Source organism: Cherax quadricarinatus, chromosome 65 (genome assembly GCF_038502225.1).
Source record: "Cherax quadricarinatus isolate ZL_2023a chromosome 65, ASM3850222v1, whole genome shotgun sequence".
NCBI lineage: Eukaryota > Metazoa > Arthropoda > Malacostraca > Decapoda > Parastacidae > Cherax > Cherax quadricarinatus.
Genome location: NC_091356.1, coordinates 21,634,737 through 21,660,042, shown reverse-complemented (window position 1 = coordinate 21,660,042; position 25,306 = coordinate 21,634,737).

Genomic DNA, 25,306 nt, shown 5'->3' with positions numbered 1-25,306 from the left:
ATTTACAATATTTCCTGTGGAAAATATTAACAAAAAATACATTTTATAGATAATAAAAATAGTTTTGCATACAGAAAAGGCACGACTAAATTCGAGGGTCCATTGCATATATATATATATATATATATATATATATATATATATATATATATATATATATATATATATATATATATATATATATATATATATATATATATATATATATATATGGGTAAGCACCACGTCTAGTGCTAATGCAAGACCTTTATTCTCCGAGAAGATAGAAAAACATCCTGAAAAAATCTAGAGTTTTCTCCGAAGCATTTTGTTATTTATTTACTAATTATTTACTTTGGAAGTTTATTTGGTATTTCAATGTACTGAAGACAAAAGTTCACAATTTCGTCTGTAATTTTCAGCATGTGTGATATGATATTTCCATTTTTTCCCCTGTAATTACTGTGAAAGTTGACCACTAATCAATTTTGTTATTACGAGGAAAACCCTTTACTTGACTTAGCAGGTCTTAGTTACAACTTGTCTGTATGTCTTGTAGTGCTTTCCTTAACCTTGTACACTTCCTTTCAAACTCTCACATCATCCATGCAACTCGTGAATACATTACTAAACTATAGAGATGAAAACACATTAAGTTAGATTTTGCCAACTATTTTAAATATGCATTACAAGAATTTTTCATAATGTTTAGCACATAGACGGGAGGCTCTAACTGGTTAAGCTGTATAGTCCTTGTGGCTTAGCGCTTCTTTTTTTGATTATAATAATAATAATCTAACTGGTTAAATTCTTATAAATTATTATTATTATAATCAAAAAAGAAGCGCTAAGCCACAAGGGCTATACAGCAAATTCTTCAAAAGAGTTAGAAACGTCACATTTCACCACAGTGTGTAAACAACCATAGCGTAACTGGTGATTCGTAATTAGGGGCCAAATTTAATAAATAACTTGTCTCCTTTAATTTAGGCAACAATAATGAAAGTGGGCTGCCCACACTATGACCACTTTTGTTTAAAGACCACTCAATAAAAAGAGAAAACATTGGTGACGCCGCCAGAATGTCTTGAATGGGTTTCAGTTTGTTACCGAGGTATTTCAACACATCATTACAAGGAATTTTGGTGCACGAGAAATCAATATTCCAGTTCAGCAGTTCTTGATTTCTATGTAATGACTGAGGTTCTTATTGTCAATAAAAGAACCTTGCTAGATAATGTTATAGTTGGTAATATTTTTCAGGAAACCTGCAAGAATGCCAGAGTTACTCCACTTGTTTAGCATCGTAAGCAACAGATGACAGACCCAAGTGGTTAAAAGTTTTGATTTGTTTTATGTATTCCACTTAAAGAGGTATGACTTAGATGTAGTTATTTGCGTTATTGGATAATTTCATTATCTTTCTTCCATGGTGATGTATTGCAATATTTAGTATCGTGGAGTGATTCAGTAAGTATTGAGCACTGGTTTTTTTCAGACGTCGGTCAAGCTTCCACTCACTACTTGATACAGGTCACACAAGCTCTCACCACTTGATATAGGTCACACAAGCTCTCACCACTTGATATAGGTCACACAAGCTCTCACCACTTGATATAGGTCACACAAGCTCTCACCACTTGATATAGGTCACACAAGCTCTCACCACTTGATATAGGTCACACAAGCTCTCACCACTTGATATAGGTCACACAAGCTCTCACCACTTGATATAGGTCACACAAGCTCTCACCACTTGATATAGGTCACACAAGCTCTCACCACTCGATATAGGTCACACAAGCTCTCACCACTTGATACAGGTTGCACAAACTCTCACCACTTGATACAGGTCACACAAGTTCTCACCACTTGATACAGGTCACACAAGCTCTCACCACTTGATACAGGTTGCACAAACTCTCACCACTTGATACAGGTCACACAAGTTCTCACCACTTGATACAGGTTGCACAAACTCTCACCACTTGATACAGGTCACACAAGTTCTCACCACTTGATATAGGTCACACAAGTTCTCACCACTTGATACAGGTTGCACAAACTCTCACCACTTGATACAGGCCACACAAGTTCTCACCACTTGATACAGGTTGCACAAACTCTCACCACTTGATACAGGTCACACAAGCTCTCACCACTTGATACAGGTTGCACAAACTCTCACCACTTGATACAGGTCACACAAGTTCTCACCACTTGATATAGGTCACACAAGCTCTCACCACTTGATACAGGTTGCACAAACTCTCACCACTTGATACAGGTCACACAAGTTCTCACCACTTGATACAGGTCACACAAGCTCTCACCACTTGATACGGGTCACACAAGCTCTCACCACTTGATACAGGTCACACAAGCTCTCACCACTTGATACAGGTCACACAAGCTCTCACCACTTGATACGGGTCACACAAGCTCTCACCACTTGATACAGGTCACACAAGCTCTCACCACTTGATACAGGTCACACAAGCTCTCATCACTTGATACAGGTCACACAAGTTCTCACCACTTGACACAGGTCACACAAACTCTCACCACTTGACACAGGTCACACAAGCTCTCACCACTTGATACAGGTCACACAAGCTCTCACCACTTGATACAGGTCACACAAGTTCTCACCACTTGACACAGGTCACACAAACTCTCACCACTTGACACAGGTCACACAAACTCTCACCACTTGATACAGGTAACACAAGCTCTTACCACTTGATACAGGTTACACAAGCTCTCACCACTTGACACAGGTCACACAAGCTCCCACCACTTGACACAGGTCACACAAACTCTCACCACTTGATGCAGGTCACACAAGCTCTCACCACTTGATACAGGTCACACAAGCTCTCACCACTTAATACAGGTCATGCAGGCTCTCACCACTTGATACAAGATCCTTCCAGGAGTCACATAAGCTCTCACTCACCACTTGATGCAGGTTCATCACAAGATGTCACTCATCACTTCATGCAGGACCTACAAAAAGTCACACAGCCTCAAACATATTGTTTACTATAGGTACTTCCAGGCCCTTCCAGGAAACATGGAAACTCGCACACTGCTTGCTACAAGCAATGCTTGAATGAGAAGGTAATTGTGTGAAGAGAAAATCGGTGGACAGGACGCCTGAGGGATCAGAATGGCGATGCTGGAAGAATTAATAGCTGAAGGGGAGGGAAGAAATAAGGGTAAGACGTAGGGAGATGAAGGCGATATTAGGAGAATTAATTTCAGAAGGGGAGAGAAGAGAGAAATGTAAGATGAAGGGAGAGGAAGCAGAAAAGCAAATGGTGGAGAGTTTCGGTGTAATATTTGAAAAAAAATGTTTTAATATCATTTCACAAAGCCCTAAATTTGCGAGTCTCGTTCATCATAAAGTATGGAATAAATAAAAAATAAGAGATGAAAAGCAAATAACACTGTAAAGTATGAGTAGAATTAAAGGTGAACAAACCTGGAGAGGATGTAAGGGAGAGACAAGATATGAAAAGGTCTTATGACAGGAATGCGTAGGAGACAGATGAACAATACTTATTTCTAAATCAACTGACCTGAGCCCCAGGAGTTGTTCCACCTCCATCCTCGCCCAGGGAAACTACATTTTTTTCACAGAACATACTGTAGGTGCGTCAAGGCCTGAGACACTACTGATCATTTGATTCCTCGTCCATTCTATCATCTCTGTCTATATGTATCTCCCTCTCCTTCCAGTCTCCCGTGGACAGCTACTGTATCGAATTATGGGTAATTTTGAACTTCAGTGAAGGTGATAAACAATTGTGGACGAGCATTTCTATACCAGGAAGCCACTGCGGAGGACACTGTTGTTCCCAAATATTTACCATACACAGAGACTGGAGGTCCATTTATTTCCCGTTGGAAGAGGTCTACCCTGGAGATATAGAGTCTTATAGGCGAGACAATTCTTTATTGGATGAATAGGAATAAAAACAGCCACCTGGTTAGTTCCGAATGTTAACCAGTGTAATCATTCTTTATTTCGAGAGTCTTGTACTAGGCTTACTAATTGTTATTGTTTATATCCAATACTTATTTGTCTCCATACCGCCTGGAAGAACTTGTGGCCTTCGGTCACCTGTCACTCTTGATGAGGCAATAAGATTGGAGGTTTGATAAATTGTTTAAAACCGACAAGTTGAAGATTGAGATACTTATGCAACATATCGGAATTTTTACTGAAGAAACGTTTCTCCACACAGTGGCTTCATCAGAGGAGAAGTTTGAGGTAATCAGTCCCTCAGCCTAGAATCGATGTGTTCAGTCCATTAATCTTGTAGAAAGTACAGCATAGGTGCGCTTACTTGTCTTTCTAAACCATGTATAATGTTCTCCAAGACCGTAGTCCTGGCACGGGTCTCAATCTTGCGATGACCCCACAGGGCCCTAGAAGTGGCTTATATACTGTAGTAAGGTGAGTGGAAGCAGGAGGAGGCGGGATCACTCACCTGACTACAGTATATAAGCCAGTTCTCCGGCCATAAAAGAAGATGGAAGAAGACGGTGGAGAGGAAGTGACGGAAGATGACCGTATTATTATTATTATTATTATTATCAAGGGGGAAGCCCTAAGCCCGTAGGGTTATACAGCGCCTGCGGGAGGATGTGGAAAGTATTCAGGCTTAATTCAGGAAACTGGAGCACAGATCCAGTTCCTTGAATTTCTTTACTTATTGTCAAGGTGTTAAAAGAATCATAACATAGTACTGGGACAATAAAAAAAAAATTGAATTTTCTTCCCATGTTTCTGGAGCGAATGTTTGATTATACTTGAAGAACCTCAGAAGAAAACGACAGAAACAATCAACTCGGGACAGTTTTTTCTAGAGAAATTGACTTATTTGTTATGAGAGTTGGGAAAGTGAAGATACTGAAGAGAATGTTCCAGCTGGAGCCCCTGGTGCAACCTACCTGGAGTCTACCTGGAGAGGTATTCCGGGATCAACGCCCCTGCGACCCTGTCCATGACCAGGCCTCCGGGTTGATCAGGGCCTGATCAACAAAGCTGTTACTGCTGGCCGCGCGTAGTCCAACGTACGAACTACAACCTGGCAGATCAGGCACTGACTTTAGTTATTTGTCCAGCTCCCTCTTGAAAGCAGTCAGGGATCTATTGGTAATTCCTCTTGTGCCTGGCTGTTGAACAGCTTTGGCCCCCAAACACTTACTGTGTTTTCTCTTAGTGTTATAATGGAGCCCCTACTTTTCATTGGGAGTGTAGCACTCCCTGAATGGAGCCCAATATATATTATATGTATATATTATCTTTCATATAATTTTATATTGTCGATACCTTCATTAATAGCTAAAAGGGAAGTGTTTTGCTTTATATAATTACTTGGCTTATATCAACTATGTCTGTAGGTAGGATGACACATTTACACTTCACTGTGCTCGCTGCTGTTGGAGAGTTGTGACTGGCTGTCCGCACTTGCAAACTGCTTCCGTGTTTGTGCCAGGCAAAACCTACCGGCGACGCTGGAGTAGCACTGGCACCTGAGGTTTGAGCTGCCCTCCCTACCTCTCACGTTATTTTCTTCTTGCTCTAGAAGCATCTCTCTTGCCTCTCGTCTCTCTGGTTGTTCGTGATTTGGACTTCTTGTATCTCTGTGTAACTCTGTTCACAGAGCATTGTTCAGAGTTAGTGATTTTTGAAGTCTTACTGGTTCTAAGTTAAAGCTTATGATCTGCTTCGTGGTATCTATGCACTGCTATGCTAAACTTAGATTCAGTATTAAGGGAGTTTTATGCCTTTAATGGAGAATCTGCTGATGGTCCCCAATTACGGTCGTTATTGTGTCTCCTTGTTCCTGTTGCCGTTTACTGCTGCTTTGTACGTTACTGCTGTTGGGCAAATGGCTCGTCCTATTGTTCAGGTAAGCCGTTTGATTGCCTTGTTGGTCAATAAGACAGATTTGTGGACTTGTCAGTCTAATTCGAGTCGAATATTAATGAGACATAACGAACACTTTGAGCACTTACACACATTCTCACACACTTGTATATACTAGCATCATTCTTATACTTGATATCAACGTACCAGACGGAACTTGTGAGTCGAGCTGTTATGAAATGTGCCCTCAGCACTATACTACTAAATGCACAATTTAATATTGAACTACAACGGAAGTGTAGGAGCTTATATTCAAAACTATTTCAAACTTATTTACTTACATTATGACCACCTAGACACCTTTGTTATAGAATATCTCAAATTTCATTTCGTTGGAACCCCAAAGCGCTATTAAAATGTCTTTTAACTTTATTGGATAATTGGACTAGACTATATTCTGACAAACTGTTACAAAACCAGAAACAGGCGAGATGCTCGAGGGAGAACAATAAGTTGACCTAATAATAATAATAATAATATCCGGAGATGTCCATATTTCATGGATATCGCATTTTGTACTGGAGGTATGTTGCACCGCCTGCCAAGTCTTTTGCTTTCGTAGGGAGTGATTTCTGTGCGCAGATTAGGGACCAGTCTCTCTAGGATTTTTTAGGTGTAGATTATGACGCATCTCTCACCTGCGCTCCAGCGAGTACTAGTTAAGTGCTTCCAAGCTTTCCCAGTAGTTAAGGTGTTTGACGGAACATATACGTGCAGTTAAAGTTCTCTGTGAATTTCCTAGATCTGTTATTTCACCAGCTTTCAATGGAGATGTTAATGCACAGCAGTATTCCAGCCTAGAGAGAAGTGATTTAAAAAAGGATCATTAGTGACTTGTCATCTCTTGTTTTGAACGTTCTCATTGTCCATCCTATCATTTTTCCTCGCACATGTGATAGTGGCAAAGTCATGATCCTTGAAGGTGAGATTCTCAGACATTACCACTCCCAGGTCCTTCACATTACTTTTCCGTTCTATTGTGTGATTAGAGTTTGTAGTATACTCAGTTCTACCTATTATTTCCTCCAGTTTTGATAACGGAGTAGTTGGGATTTGTCTTCGCTCATTCATTCCGTGCCTGTAGAGATCTAGATTTTAGAGGATTTAGAAATGCTAATCAGTGCACCAGATGGAGGTAGTGGTCCTGTTATTGAAGAAACAGACACAATCCTAAACATACAATTTCTCGTAGATGATGCTTCTCGTAGATGATGCTTCTCGTAGATGATGCTTCTCGTAGATGATGCTTCTCGTAGATGATGCTTCTCGTAGATGATACTTCTCGTAGATGATGCTTCTCGTAGGTGATGCTTCTCGTAGATGATGCTTCTCGTAGATGATGCTTCTCGTAGATGATGCTTCTCGTAGATGATGCTTCTCGTAGATGATGCTTCTCGTAGATGATGCTTCTCGTAGATGATGCTTCTCGTAGATGATGCTTCTCGTAGATGATGCTTCTCGTAGATGATGCTTCTCGTAGATGATGCTTCTCGTAGATGATGCTTCTCGTAGGTGATGCTTCTCGTAGATGATGCTTCTCGTAGATGATGCTTCTCGTAGATGATGCTTCTCGTAGATGATGCTTCTCGTAGATGATGCTTCTCGTAGATGATGCTTCTCGTAGGTGATGCTTCTCGTAGATGATGCTTCTCGTAGATGATGCTTCTCGTAGATGATGCTTCTCGTAGATGATGCTTCTCGTAGATGATGCTTCTCGTAGATGATGCTTCTCGTAGATGATGCTTCTCGTAGATGATGCTTCTCGTAGATGATGCTTCTCGTAGATGATGCTTCTCGTAGATGATGCTTCTCGTAGATGATGCTTCTCGTAGATGATGCTTCTCGTAGATGATGCTTCTCGTAGATGATGCTTCTCGTAGATGATGCTTCTCGTAGATGATGCTTCTCGTAGATGATGCTTCTCGTAGATGATGCTTCTCGTAGATGATGCTTCTCGTAGATGATGCTTCTCGTAGATGATGCTTCGGGGGGATCGTGTTGATACATTACTATTTATAACTGTTGGTGGTACTGATGCTGTTACAGGTGTCAGAGTGGAGAGTCAGGAAAAACTGCACCAGTAGGCAATCTTAGCAGATTCTATGCCTGGGGAATCTGAAGGCATGGAATATCTGGAAAAACAGATGGGACTTGGAATTTTGACCAATCAAAAAAATTCCGCTTCCTAATGACCAAAAAAGTAATTCAGTTTTCTTCCAGTAAACTTTTTCCGCCTGAAATGTGTTATTCATCAGTCCAGGTAAAAGTTTTGGCAGTAAAGATTGAAAACCAAAACCTAGTCATTGTTGTTGTATACAATCCACCAGAAGCAACTTTCCAACAATTCAAGGAACAAATTTTGAAAATTGACAACTGTCTGGAAAATCTTCTAACCCCAGCCCCAAGTATTTTGTCAGTAGGTGCTTTAACCTTAAGATATCTACAATGAAAGAATGTTGCAGAGATAACCCCCTTGAGGCAGCTCAGAAGAAAATTCACACACTTATGCGCTATTAAATCTTTGCAACAATTCAATATTGAAAAATATAACCTTATTTTCACTAATAATGATGAACCGGTACGAGAAAAAACGATATCAGAGACAATACACTTATCAAAACATAATCGAAGTACAGACATGTATATGCAGGGTTCTTGATTAGCAAACTGAGACCAGTTACGAGAGTTCCTTCACGAAATTCAACTTCAATAACAGAAATATTCAGTGGGATCAAATTAACCAGGTCCTAAGCAAAACACGAAGTGAAGATATACTAAACAATATGGATCGGAACCTTTACCTAGAAAGAATTTACTCTGTGGCATCTGAGGTATGCTCAAGGTACATTTCTAGAGGGAAAAAAAGGTAAGATCTTGAATAGAGAGAGAGAGAGAGAGAGAGAGAGAGAGAGAGAGAGAGAGACGTTATCTCTACAAGCAAAAGCAAAAAATCGTAGAGCTGGTCAAAGGGAACCAGTCTATCTGAAATAGGGAAGGAGAGAGAAATAGCAATTATTGAACTTAAGCTTAAGGAATCATACTGGAGCCAGGAAACACAGAAAGAAAACTTAAAACTAATGAAAGGTATAGAAACCATACCAAACCATACCACGGGCGGAGTTAGAACCCGCGATCGTGCCATTACGATTTCGTGAGTAAAGGGAAAGTAAAAGAAACAACAGAAATATTGTTTTGTCAAATCTAGGGGAAAAACTACATCCAGTATTGAACCCCTGCTTAAAAAAAGATGAAATTTACAGAGATTACAGCAAAGAAATGAGTGAGATAATGAAGCCTCAATTTGACTCAGTTTTTAGTGAGACGTTAATCAGACTAAGGGTTGACAATCTAAATGAAGCTTTTATGACAGAGACTCAAAAACTGGTTCATTCTAGAATTTCTGATAGATCCTAATACCGTAGGACATGCCCATGCACTCTGACCCAGGCCCAAACTCGTGGAAATTCGTGTTCTTCAAAAACTGCACGAAACCCCTTTCACGTGCCTTAAATATTCTATGGAGAGGGAGAATAAAAACAGGAGTCATCCCACAATCACTAAATACAACGGATAGAGCCCCACTCTACAAAGATGGCAGTAAAGCAATTACAAAGAATTATAGACCGATAACATTAACGTCCCACATCATAAAAATCTTCGAAAGAGTTCTAAGAAGCAAGATAGCCAACCACCTTGACACCCATCACCTACACAACCCAGGGCAGCATGGATTTAGAACAGCTAACTCATGCCTCTCACAACTATTGGACCAATATGACATGGTACTGGATGCACTGGAGGACAAGGAGAATGCAGACTTTGCAAAAGCCTTCGACAAATGCAATAATGGTATAATAGCACACAAAATAAGTGATGAAGGAATAACAGGAGACGTGGGTTAATGGATTTCTAACTTCCTAACCAACAGAACACAAAGACTAACAGTAAACAGAGTAAAGTCAGAGGAAGCTTATTACAAACACAGGTAAAGAATGGCCTGTAAGACCTGGTCGTAATGGGAAACAGAGCAAACACAACTCAACAGTTGAGTTTAGAGTAAATTTGCCTTCAATAGATGATATATACATGTACACCAAGTACAATATATACATGTACACCATGTACAATATATACATGTACACCAAGTACAATATATACATGTACACCATGTACAATATATACATGTACACCATGCACAATATATACATGTACACCATGTACAATATATACATGTACACCATGTACAATATATACATGTACACCATGTACAATGCATACATGTACACCATGTACAATATATACATGTACACCATGTACAATGCATACATGTACATCATGTACAATATATACATGTACACCATGTACAATATATACATGTACACCATGCACAATATATACATGTACACCAAGTACAATATATACATGTACACCATGTACAATATATACATGTACACCAAGTACAATATATACATGTACACCATGTACAATATATACATGTACACCATGCACAATATATACATGTACACCATGTACAATATATACATGTACACCATGTACAATATATACATGTACACCATGTACAATGCATACATGTACACCATGTACAATATATACATGTACACCATGTACAATGCATACATGTACACCATGTACAATATATACATGTACACCATGTACAATGCATACATGTACACCATGTACAATATATACATGTACACCATGTACAATGCATACATGTACACCATGTACAATATATACATGTACACCATGTACAATGCATACATGTACACCATGTACAATATATACATGTACACCATGTACAATGCATACATGTACACCATGTACAATATATACATGTACACCATGTACAATGCATACATGTACACCATGTACAATATATACATGTACACCATGTACAATGCATACATGTACACCATGTACAATATATACATGTACACCATGTACAATGCATACATGTACACCATGTACAATATATACATGTACACCATGTACAATGCATACATGTACACCATGTACAATGCATACATGTACACCATGTACAATATATACATGTACACCATGTACAATGCATACATGTACACCATGTACAATATATACATGTACACCATGTACAATGCATACATGTACACCATGTACAATATATACATGTACACCATGTACAATGCATACATGTACACCATGTACAATATATACATGTACACCATGTACAATGCATACATGTACACCATGTACAATATATACATGTACACCATGTACAATGCATACATGTACACCATGTACAATATATACATGTACACCATGTACAATATATATATGTACACCATGTACAATATGTACAGATGAAATAGTAAGTGTACACCACGGTGACAGATGGCAAAGCAGAAGCCAGAGAGAGTACACCGTGCTCAATTAGCAGCTGGGTAAGTCTGCCAGTGCTTCCCGCAAGTGAACCACGTTGCTTTAGCTTTTGCAGGCTTGCCTGTGATTGGTCAATGAACCAAGGTACCGATTTAGCAGTGGGTACCCTACTGATCGTTAAACCCTTGGCACCCGGTTCGCTGGTTGGGTGGAAGCCTATATGGGAGTGTGACATACACTGAATAAATTGTTACATACTCTTTATATGCCACACAGCTACAGTGAAAAGCTTTGTGCCACAAGGTATATATAGTACTTGCTCCTATTCTTTTCCTCATCCTCATATCTGACATAGACAGAGATGTAAGCCACAGCACCGTGTCCTCCTTTGCTGACGAAACCAGAACTTGCATGACAGTGTCATCCACTGAGAATACAACAAATCTCTATGTGGATATCTAAGTCTTAAAATGGGCCTCAGAAAACAACATGAAGTTCATTAGGAACAAATTTAAACTACTTTGCTAGAGCGAAGCATAAAAAAAATTCTAACCACACAATAAATGAATAATGTGAATAACCTGGGAGTAATAATGTCAGAGATTCTCATTTACAAATATCACAGAAGATATCTCTGTCACATCTGCTAGGAAAATGATAGGATGGATAATGTAAACCTTCAAAACTAGGGATGCCAAGCCAATGAAGATAATCTTCAAATCACTTGCTTTCTCTAGGCTGGAGTATAGCTGTACACAACCCCTTTCAAGGTAGACGAAATTGGAGACCTAGAGAATATACTGAGAAATTTCATTGCACATTATTACTATTATTATTGCACAATAAAAGTACCTCAGTTATTTGGAAAGGCTGGAGTCCGTTGACCTGTACTCCTTGGAACGTAGGGGAGAAAGATACATCTTCATATACACCTGGAAAATCCTAGAACTAGCACCAAATCTGCACACGGTAATTGCTTCCTACGAAAGTAAAAGACTCGGCAGGCGGTACAAATATCCCCCAGTGAAGAGAAGGAGTGCAGTGAATACGATAAGAGACAACACATTAAATGTCAGGGGCCCAAGACTGTCTCCTAGCATACATAATGGGGATTACCAATACACCCCTGACTATCTTTATGAGGGAGCTGCACAACCACTTCAAATCAGTACCTGATCAGCAGAGATGCCGTTCGTAATTTCGATTACGTGCGGCCGGCACTAACAGCCTGGTTGATCAGGCCCTGATCTACCACGAGGCCTGGTCATGGACCGGGCAGCGGGGGCGTTGACCCCTGGAACACCCTCCAGGTATACAAAAGGTATACACAGTAACTACTCTCCATCTCCATCTCTTCCTGTCCAAGGTTCAGTAAATGTTACACTTCTGGGTTTTAGTAGTGAATTACCATAAAGCGATGTATTTTGTGGTATGAGTTACGATATTTTGTAGATACGATGCGTCTTTTGTCACGGATTAATATCGTAACTCAAGGGTTCACTGAATTTCATTCACAAATGAAAAGCAGGAAAAAATAAAGGGAATATGAACAACCTGCTGAATGTATCTAACCAACACAGGACTCCCAGCAATATCTTAAATTTTGACAAATATAGATATACACAGCGTGTGGATTGGGAAAAAGTGTTGTAGATGAGCGGAACAAACTTCCAGGTAGCATTATTAAATGCAAGAACATTGGATTGCTTTAAATATTTGTTGCACAAGCATGTGAGTTGATGTGAGCTGGACCTGTTTGATATAGGCACTTAGCCTACAGCAGTGTTCCATCATTTAACCCGTCCTCAGAGCATTTAAGAATATTCTTCACATATGGTTTGAAATTGTGTGAAATTAACATTTCACACAACAGTGGGTCACAGCACTGCCACTCCTTCGATGCCCCCTTTATCTTCCCAAACTCACACATCTGTACCTTAAATTACGTACACACATAATTCTTGAACTCTTATTAAATGAGATATTTCAAGCCAGTAACCCTGGATATATTGATAGTGGGCTGTATATGATTAAGGAAAAAATATTGTGAACTTGACTACTAAGGATTTATTCTATAAATTTGTACACATTATATAAAAAAAATTGAAATATATCGTAACAAATTATGGTCTTGATAATGTAACTGTAGACATCTAAAATTGACCAATAAATAGTTACATTACCTCTAGTGAGAATTAATTCACACTGGAGACGTACATTTCATATTTGATGATACATATGGGGGTAATATAGATTCTTCAACAACAGTTCACGTTTTCACTCTATCTTGATAATTTCACTTTATATCTGTACCCTTCCAGATTTAGGTTAAATTCACTTATTATATAGGACACTGGATAAAATAAATGAGGGTTAGCCATCCTGAATAACCCAGGGGAATCTTAGGTGCCCTTGATAACCCTTGTGAGGGAAAAGTTCAATAGATAGGAGTAGCGAGGGAGTATATAGTAACAATAGTTTCATTGCCGGCTACTTGTTAAGGTAGGGTAAGTCAAGCTCCCGCTATTCCCGCCTTTTTTCCCCCACCCCGAAAGTGATAGTTTGACTGCCGGCTGCTTGTTAAGGTAGGGTCAGTCTAGCTCCCGCTATCCCTTCCCCTCCTTCTTCCCCCCCCCCCGAAAGGTGACGTGTGGGGCTCCAGTCCAAACAGTAATCACTAGACTCACAGCTCCCAGCACTACTGTAAGTACATGCCTGCCTTGTATTCTAGTGGATTTATTGGTTGAAAGCTTCACTTTTGACCAATAATAAACTTAGTCCTTTCAGTCTTGCTCTAAGTTGACTGTTGTAATAATCACCACATCTTTTAGGTATTGTACTTATCATGGAGAGTGATTTCTTAAGCAGTGGGTAACCTGTCTATCTTTCCAGCTTGGATGACAGAGAGGGTCACCTGCCAATCAACGAGTAGAACTGATGGAGATGGACTAACGTCCTGAGACTTCCCCTTTTTGGATTTAATTACCTGTGCACCTGTATGAAATTGCAGGACGTAACCCCTCATCATTGCAGCGGTAAAGAACCTGCTTTCCTGTCATCGGGATAGAATACTCACGGCTATTCTGTGAAGAACGAGCCGGTGGGTTGTCATCAACACCTGCGACCCCCCCCCACATCATCAGCAACGGCTACGATTTCAACAACACACAGTGTCACCAACACCAGACACCCAAGTTTTATATTAGCGTTGAATTCAGTTATCATTTATATTTTTCATTTTTCATTTTCTTTAATGTAGGATCAATATTTCATATTTAAGTGTTTTATATTTTATATTTTCTAAATAATAAAGTGTTTATGTTTGTCAGTTTTTATTCTTTTTCTATACATTAATTTTCCTGAGGAGGAGCCAGCCTTGGTAATACTGTCTGAAGTTATTACAGGGCTGAGTAAGCCTTCACAAGTGGCGACCTTGCCAGGATCAACTCTACTGAATCAAGATTCAACTCCATCTCGAATCTACCATTGGAACTTCAACGCCGCATACCACAGATGGTTACCACCAGCCATGAGTAATCATTCTCTATGGTAGGACTACAGTACAGGTATTTAAAAGATTTGGTGATTGTTATGGTCTCAATTTATTGTAAGTCAAGTCAAGGCAGGAATACTAGTTAATTCTGCCATCTATTTTTGTGTGAGCTTGAAACACTTTGGAGGATTAGACTCTAGGGACCCGAGATTTTCCAGTGACAATTTGTTTCATTGAGCTCTTTATTATATCAAGGGAACTGTCATAGGACACTCTTGATTTGTTGGTGAGAAGATTGGATGGTCAAGTGACCCCATTCTACTTACTGTTTGCTCGGAGCCGGCATAGAACCCTTCGTTTTAATTAATACATATTGTTTAATTGAAGCAGGGATCGAGCCCTCTGGTTTATTTACAGTTTGAGCAGAGCAGGAATTGAACCCTCCGTTTTCTTTAATACCCGTTTCATTTCCCCTGATAGTTTAAGTTATTCTTGCAAGCATGGAGGAATACCAGTTTTGGATGAATGCTGGAAGTAAGTTAGGAATAACAGGGAAAAATTTAGAATCTTTCATTAGTGCTAAGATCCAGGAAAGACTTGAAAGAGAGAGAATTGAGAGAGAAGAGAGACAGTTAGAAAGGTGCAAGAAAGAAAAGGAGAGAGAGAGAATCGAAAGAGAAGAGAAAAAGGAGAGAGAGAGAGAGAATCGAAAGAGAAGAGAAATAGGAGAAAGAGAACCTTGAAAGACAGGAGAAAAAGGAGAGAGAGAGAATTGAGAGAGAAATCCAAGAAAGACAGTTAGAAAGAGAAAGAGAAGACAAAAAGGAGCGTGATAGACTTGATCGTGAAGAAAGAGCTAGAGAACGTGAGGAACAGGCTAAAATACGTGAGGAACAGGCTAAAATAAGAGAACTTGAGGAAAGAGCAAAGGATAGAGAAGTTGAGGAAAAAGCTAGAGAACTTGAGTTAATAGAGAGAGAAAAGGATCACAAGCTCGAAAAATCTCGCCATGACTTAGAGAATAAAAAGTTAACTTTTACACAACAACAATTAGAGGAAGGAGTAATGGAACAACGTGCAGTCAGTGCACATATTCCAACACCTAATTTACCTCCCTTCACAGAGGGGGAAGACATAACTTCATACATTATCAGGTTTGAAAATACCGCTACCCTCTGTGAATGGCCTGCTGACACCTGGGCTACCAGGTTAGGAATGTTATTTTCTGGTACAGCCTTGAATATCTATGCAACTTTGTCGCAGGATATCATATGTAATTATAACCTACTGAAGAAGGCAATCCTTAAAGCATATCAAAAAACCACTAATTCTTACAGGAAAGATTTCAGGTATGCCACCTTACAGCCTGGCCAGAACTTTCAGCAGTTACAGGTAACACTCTTTCGTTTGTTCGACTTTTGGATAGAGAGTTCAGGAATTGATCAAGTTATGAATTTCTTAGAGACTTCATGGTTGCTGACCAGTTCCTGACAGCTCTTCCCCATCAGATACGAACATTCATCAGAGAACGTAACCTGATTAAAGCTGAGGAAGTTGCTGAGGCTGCTGACCTGTATGCTGAGGCTCACAATTCCTATAAAGACCTAAAGGGATCGAACCCTAAGGGCAAGGGTTCATCAGACCTTAAGAAATCAAAGCCTCTAGTGGAAAGTAAAATGACTTCTTTTATTCCTGTTTGTCATTTGTGTGGTGTTAAGGGACATAAACGTCCAGATTGTCCTTCTAAGAAGGTCCAAAAAGTTGGAAGATGTTTTAAAGACTGTAATGACCAAGCACCCTTCTGTTCAGGAACAGTTAATGGACTTAATGTATCTACCATTTTACGAGACACTGGATGCACATGTATAGTCATTTCTGATAAGCTGTTCCCTAACCTTAAAGAAACTCATTCCTCTGCTATACTTTCAGACTACTTGGGCCGTACGGACACTTTTCCTACCATCCGTTGTTACATTAGGTCTAAATGGTTCACAGGTTGGTCTGAAGCCGTACTAGCTCCCATCACTTCTTGCTCCGTACTAATAGGTAATGTAAAAGGTGCCATTCTTCCTTCTGAGGTTGACCTTTCATCACCAAAGATGGACATAGGTGTTTCAGATCCTCTTTCTGTAGAGTCAGAGAAGCCCCTCGAAAGTTCAGATGAGACAATGTCTCGTGAGATTCATGTGGGATTAAAAACCAGTGATGCTACTCTCGAAAGCGAGGTAGTAGGATCACCGGTTCACTTATTAGATGAAAGTGAAGATATCACCTCCGATACTATAAATGTCTTGACTAGGGCTCAGACCAAAGCCCAGGCTTCTCCTACTGTCCATCCTTTGATTTTCCCTTACTTTAAGCCTTTAGACATATCGAAGGACTCCTTTGTCAATTTACAACGTAATTGCCCTTCTCCTCAGAATTGCCATAATGCCGCTAAACAAAATCAAGTTATCCAAAGGAAAAACTTTTCATATAAATTTGAATATATAAAAGGTAATCATGTACAAGTCAGTATTCAAATTAAATTCAGATGAGAGAGACTATTCCATCTTAGTTGTTCCAAGTCAATGCAGAGAGACTGTTCTTAAAATGGCTCATGATCTGCCAGTGGCAGGACATTTCTCGCATCGTAAAAACTTAAATAAAATTAGGGAAACCTATTTTTGGCCAAAAATGTCCTCAGATATCACTACCTATTTTAGATCGTGTAAAGTTTGCCAACTGTCATCCTCCCGAGGTACCAGGCGAGTACCTATGGTCAAAATGCCAGTCTTTACGGTACCTTTTGAAAGAGTAGCTATTGACATCGTTGGTTCTTTATCTCCACTTTCATCTGGGGGACATAGATATATATTAACATTAGTTGATTATGCTTCGAGTTTCCCTGAAGCCATACCCTTGAAGACCATAACCACTACAGAGGTGGCTGAAGCCCTTTTGTCTATCTTCTCCAGAGTGGGCATCCCTAGAGAAATTTTGTCTGACCGTGGGACACAATTCACATCTGACTTAATGCAACATCTATACCAACTTCTGGGAGTGAAGCCTCTCTTCACCACACCCTATCATCCCAGCTGTAATGGGAGGATTGAGCGCCACCATTCGATTCTCAAGTCCATTTTAAGGAAACTTTGCTCCCTTAAACCTAAGGAGTGGCATCGTTACCTACCCTGTGCTTTGTTTGCCATGAGGGAAGTTCCCAGTGACTCTTTGGGGTTTTCACCTTTTGAACTTCTCTATGGTAGACAGGCCAGAGGCCCATTGTCCATCCTTCATGACTTATGGACTAATGAGTAGGTGAGTGCTGAGGTTCAGTCTTCTTACCAGTTTCTCCTTGACCTTAGATCCAAACTTGAGGAGACCTCTGACATAGTTTCGAAAAACCTAAGCTTGTCAATTGACCAGTACAAAACCTATTTTGATTCCAAAAGTCAGAGGAGAAGTTTTAAAGTAGGGGATGAAGTTCTTGTACTTTTGCCTATCAAGTCAAGTAAATTATTAGTAGCATGGAAAGGTCCATATAAAGTATTGAAAATTTGTGGGAAAGTTGACTACCTCATAGAAGTCAAGAGGAAACCTAAGCTTTATCATATCAACATCCTCAAGAAATATTACCGAAGAAATTCGGTTAACTGCCTTAATAACTTTGACTTAGTTTTTCCACACGAACTTGATACGACAACTGAAGAATGTAAGGTGTGCGTAATTGACACCTCTAACTTAGACTATGATGAACTACATGACTTGGTGACTCTTGACCACTCGGACGCAACCAACAATAATATTAATGAATCTTTGGATGACCATAAGAGACATGAACTACTTCAATGTGTGAGTAACTTTTCAGACGTCTTTACTGATATTCCAGCTGTTACCTCCACGGTAGTCCAAAAGATTGACTTAGTGACGGACAATCCAACCAAACGAAAATTATACCCAGTTCCAGTTCACCTTAGGGATGCATTTGACCGAGAGGTAGACAAATTATTAAAACTAAAGATCATTGAACCTTCAGTATCTTCATATTGTTCACCAGTAGTCATGGTTAAGAAGGAGGATAATTCATATAGACTTGCTATTGACTCGGTGGGATGCTGAGTATATGCCCTTAATAGATAGCAATCTACACAAATTTTATGACGCTTCCTTCTTTTCAGAGATTGATATTGCGCAGGCATATCATCAAGTAATGTTAGATCCTTCTTCTAAGCAGTACACAGCTTTTCCTACACACCAAGGACTAATGAAATATAGAACTATGCCCTTCGGTTTGGTAACTGCCTGTGCTACCTATGTGAGACTGATGAGAAAGGTCTTGGGTAATATGCCAAATGTTTCAGTTTATTTTGATAACATTTACGTAATGACATCCACGTGGGGCGAACATATCCAAACACTAACATCAGTTTTGCGTAGGTTATGCTCACATGGCCTCACTGCCAAGCCGAAGAAATGCTTCCTTGGGTATAAGAAGATTAGATATCTTGGACTGATACTTTCTAATAACTCTCTGCAGCCTCTCCCCAGTAAGATCAAAGCTTTATTAGAATTTAAATTCCCCAAAACCAAGAAGCTCATGCGTAGCTTTCTTGGTTCTGTAAATTTTTATGCATGGTTTATCCCGAACCTTACTGATCTTACTGGCATCTTATCTGACTTCCTTAAAAAATCTGTGAAGGAACCTCAAACTTTCCGACATAGCTCGGGAAAAGTTTAATGAGATTAAAAGTATCTTTTCGAAATACCCTATACTTAAGATTCCAGATATTAATAAAACATTTTGTTTAAGAACTGATGCCTCCAATACTGGCTTAGGTGCGGTGCTACTACAATACCATGATTGTACTCCCTTCCCTGTATGCTTCCTAAGCCAGAAACTCCTTCCTGCAGAAACAAGATACTCCACAATAGAAAAGGAATGTATAGCCCTTGTGTGGGGTATCTCCAAACTTAAATTTTATTTGCTGGGAAAAGAATTCATTTTAGAAACGGACCACAAACCTTTGATATACCTAGAAACTTTTAAGGGAACCAACAGTCGCCTCTTGAGGTGGACTCCAGGCTTTTAAGTTCCATATTGTGTATATCAATGGTTCATCCAATTATTTCTCTGACTGGTTAAGTCGTGACAGTCAGTAGAGGATTTGTTGCCTTACGCGACTTCCACATGTTAGAACTTTTTCCTCGCCTATTCTTCTTATACTCCTTGACTATAAGTCTTGGTATGGGGGAGTGTGAGGGAAAAGTTCAATAGATAGGAGTAGCGAGGGAGTATATAGTAACAATAGTTCCATTGCCGGCTACTTGTTAAGGTAGGGTCAGTCTAGCTCCCACTATCCCTTCCCCTCCCTCTTCCCCCCCCAAAAAAAAAGGTGACGTGTGGGGCTCTGGTCCAAACAGTAATTGCTAGACTCACAGCTCCCAGCACTACTGTGAGTACATGCCTGCCTTGTATTCTAGTGGATTTGTTGGTTGAAAGCTTCACTTTTGACCAATAATAAACTTAGTCCTTTCAGTCTTGCTCTAAGTTGACTGTTGTAATAATCACCACATCTTTTAGGTATTGTACTTATCATGGAGAATGATTTCTTAAGCAGTGGGTAACCTGTCTATCTTTCCAGCTTGGATGACAGAGAGGGTCACCTACCAATCAATGAGTAGAACTGATGGAGATGGACTAACGTCCTGAGACTTCCCCTTTTTGGATTTAATTACCTGTGCACCTGTATGAAATTGCAGGACGTAACCCCTCATCAATGCAGCGGTAAAGAACCTGCTTTCCTGTCATCGGGATAGAATACTCACGGCTATTCTGTGAAGAACGAACCGGTGGGTTGTAACCAACACCTGCGACCCCCCCCCCACATCATCGGCAACGGCTACGATTTCAACAACACGCAGTGTCACCAACACCAGGCACCCAAGTTTTATATTAGCATTGAATTCAGTTATCATTTATATTTTTCATTTTTCATTTTCTTTAATGTAGGATCAATATTTCATATTTAAGTGTTTTATATTTTATATTTTCTAAATAATAAAGTGTTTATGTTTGTCAGTTTTTATTCTTTTTCTATACATTAATTTTCCTGAGGAGGAGCCAGCCTTGGCAATACTGTCTGAAGTTATTACAGGGCTGAGTAAGCCTTCACAGGGGAAAAGTCATTGAAGATACACACCTACACAATATCACATAAACAACATCATCCCCATCAATTCTTACACACAGATCACAGGAAAATTCTCAAAATTTTCCACAATAAGTAAATAATAAAATGCAGTAATTAAAGTAGAAATGTTTTTCTTTTCGTCTTCAATCAGTTTCTTTTTCTCTGCAACAATTAACATAAAATGAAAGTAGGTAAATATAAATATTCGTTAAGAAACAAACACTGCAAAGTTAACCACAGTAAATAAAATTTCATTTTCTGAGGCTATTGCGAAGATTTCCAAGGAGCATTATTATTATTATAATCAAGGGGGAAGCGCTAAACCCGGAGGATTATAGAGCGCCTGGGGGGGGGGGGTTGTGGAAGGCATTCAGGCTTAATTCGGGGAACTGGAGCACAGATCCAATTCCCTAAATCAAGAGCCCTTCACCAACATCAAGGAACCTTCCTTGAGGGGTTCCAAGGAGCAGAAGACAATGTATGCTTTCATACTTGTCTCACATAACGAGACTTTGAGAATAAAACATAAACGTGAAGATAATTGTGTAAACCCGGGAATTCCAGTTAAAATAATCTTTGTTGTTGTTACGGTTGTGAGGGCCACCAAAGCTTACACTTCATGTAAATTAGTTAAATGTTTTTATTATGCACCCCATACCCATCCTGTGGGTGCTACAGTCATAAGATTACAGAGGTACATAATGGGTACAGACACTGGGTCGTAAAGCTTTGATAGCTAAACCAGTTACTGTGTTAATGAAGTATTTATATGTTTATATCTGGTGGCAAAATCGTAAGGAGATATTTATGCAAACATAAAGGCGCAAAATATTTGGGTAGCTTATATCTGGTTTTGAATTACATATATTATGTCATATTTTAGCAAGGTATGGATAATTTACAATAGGTGAAGTCAGGGTATTTTTCCAGAAATATTTGTGCCACTGTGAATAAATAATTTAACTGTTAGTTCAATATCTATATAATGTACCCTATTGGGTTCCCTAGTGGGTACAGACACTGGGTCGCAAAGTTTTGACAGCTAAACAAGTTACTGTGTTAATGAACTATTTACTTGTTTATATCCGGTTATAATCGTAATGAGTTATTTACAGAGACCTTAATTAGGTCACAAAAATATTACAAAAATATTACCTCACATTTTAGCAAGTTGTGGCTGTAAAAGTTTAATTGGTTATGCGTCATTTATAGTGGCCAGTCAGGGTATTTTTCCAGAATGGTTGGTAATATGCCACTGTGGATAAAATACTTCGATTCCTTTTTGAACAATTCTGAGTGAGTTGTGTCTGAAGTCATTGATTTTCTTGCTTTCCAGCATATAATGAGTCAACTGTTCATCTGGCAAAGTTTACATTTAGTTCTGTTTACATCATCTGCTAATGATGATTTAACCTCCAAGTTATACTTTTAACCCAGCCGGAGTCTGGCAGTAATGACATCCAAGAGTCTGCGTATTCTGTAGGATGCATCGCAAACATGTGACTTGTCAGTCTCCCCCAGTCTCAAGTCAATGAAGGTTAGTTTTAGTTCTTTTCGTACTGTTTTCAGAAATGCTGACTGACAGCCCAAAATTGTAATCTACTCCCTCTTTTGAAGGCATCAGTTCTATCATGTGTTTGGAGACCTATGTGAGATAGATTCCATAGATGTACTCCGATTCCACTGTTCTCAGTCCTACCATATCTCTGTCTGGCTTCAGACGCCAGCATGCAACAGCTGATATTCAAAGAGTTAAGAGCATTTTGGATCATAAAAATTAACGTGCCATACTTTGATACATGGAAGCATTTAAGTGCTTGGAGAATGGCAAATAGCTATGTTTAAAGGACTGAGGCCCAGTTATTGATGTGAGTAGTTTGTGAAAAATGTTTAACATTTTTCGGATCGTCATTAATAATTACTAGCGTACTCAGAGAAACATTTAGTGTTTTATTTATACAGGATAATTAATTATTCTTATTTAGTATAAAACTTTAGACGCTTATGACGTGCTTGACTAAAGCAATCACCACTGGCGAGTATGATGTAAAATTAACAAGTCTACTCTCACAAGTCTCCGTTGTTTTTCTCTCCTATGCGAGTATTAATGGGATGAAGGACCAGCAGGGTTCCAGTTGCTGTGGAGTCTGTCCCTGGCTAGAAGTAACCGGTGACTATCGCAGGTTGGCTTTACCCTTATGAGTGCAAGAGGAGTTTGGTGCCTGCAAACATTTGTATTGTTAGTGACTCTGGTTTAAGGTCTAGACGGTACTATATTCTTGGGTCTACCCTAAGCTAGCATCAGAACATGTCTCGGGGATTATTAACTTCTGTCTTTATGTATCTATGATCTAATTCACTAAGCAGGCACTAATAAAACTTTAGGTAGGGCATTACAACCAGCATAACCTATCAACCCCTTATTTACCCTCACTAGCGTTCAGTGGCCACCTTAATTACTGAGGCAAAGGTTAAAATAAATCTCACTGTCGGTTTGATGAATTGATTGATTCGTCAGAACTGTCCTGACATGGGTCTTAATTCTAGGATGAACCTTCTGAGGATCTCTACACCACACGGGATCTGGCATGGAGACTAGCTAACCTTTGTAGATCTGGAATGCCTCTGCTGCTGCTTCTTTGGCTTCCAGACCTCAAGTCCCACCAGTTATTACTCAGTGTGCGACCCTACCCTTAGCTCACGGCTGAGCTCCCAGCTACAGTATTTCTACAAATTTATTTCCAAATATTACATCCTAATAATATTATCTTAGACTACTGTAATAATCCTAATACTATTTAATGATGATTTACGCCTCCCTAAAATATTCCTAAGCCATAAATCGCTCAAAATGCTACGTAGAGTTTAAGAGTTCGTTAAGAATGCAAATAACCAACTACAACTTCCAAATTAACACTTTACCAATCTCTTAGTATATGTGCATTCCGATATAAATTTTAGTTTCTTAGGGAGAAATAGTCACTGGACCTAGGAGCAAACGTTTTAAAATTAATCAGAGCCTTGAACTAGGATTCGGGTCAGCCTTGCGGCAACGCGAGGCCCGTGCGACTTGTTGGGGACTGAGGGGCGGATAATGACTGAGCCAACACAGTTTAAGTCGAGTGTTAATTCTGGCCCTTCATCGGGGTGCTCTTATAAGGCATTCCTCATTTTTTAATGTTTAAATGTTATGTGGATGAACAGTACCACCGAGGGATAGCAGAAAAACAAAGAGTTAACTTAAGAACATAGGAAAGAAGGAACACTGCAACAGGCCTACTGGCCCATGCGAGGCAGGTCCATGCGAAGCAGGCTTAAACCAATGACCCACCTAGCCACCTAGTCAGGTGGCACCAGACCTATTAGCACAAGCAAGTCAGGTCCAACTCACACCCACCCACTCCGTACTAGAGAGTGCAGATTCAGGGCCCTCAGTCTGCCTTCATAGGGAAGATTTCTGATACATAGGATCAACTTTATTATCCTTTGCACGTTTTCCAGAGCATTTATATCCATTCTGTAATACGGTGACCAGAACTGTGCAGCATAATCTAAGTGAGGCCTAACCAAAGATGTATAGAGTTAAACAACAACCTGAGGACTCCTATTGTGTATGGTCCTTGATATGAAGCCAAGGACTCTGTTAACTTTATTGCGAACAGTATCGCACTGTTGTCTTGGTTTTAGATTACTGCTAACCAGAACTCCCAAATCCTGTTCGTAATCGGTAATATTAACATCTACATTATATAGTTTATATGTTGCATGGTTATTTTCTTGTCCAGTTTTCAGAACTTTGCATTTGTCTATATTAAACTGCATCTGCCACTTCTCCGACCACTGCATCAGTCTATTCGAATCTTCCTGGAGCGCTCTAATTTCCTCATTTGAATGAATTAGGCGACCTATTTTGATGTCATCAGCAAACTTGCTTACATCGCTATTTATTCCTACTTCAATGTCATTTATGTAGATTGTGAACAACAAAGGGCCCAACACTGACCCCTATGGAACACCACTCGCGACGTGCCCCCTTTCTGATTTTCCCCATTGTTGCAAACTCTCTGCTGCCTATCTGTCAACCACGCCTCTACCCCAGGAAAAAAATTCTCCTCCTATCCTGTGTGCCCTAATTTTCCTCAATAACCTCTGATGTGGAACTCTATCAAAAACCTTACTGAAGTTCATATACACAATATCATATTCATTACAATGATCTACCTCCTCAAATACATTGGTGAAAAAAGATAGTAAATTCGTAAGACAGGAACGCCCCTTTGTAAAACCGTGAGGAGATTCATTAATCAATTATGCTTTTCAAGATGTCTACGAATTGCT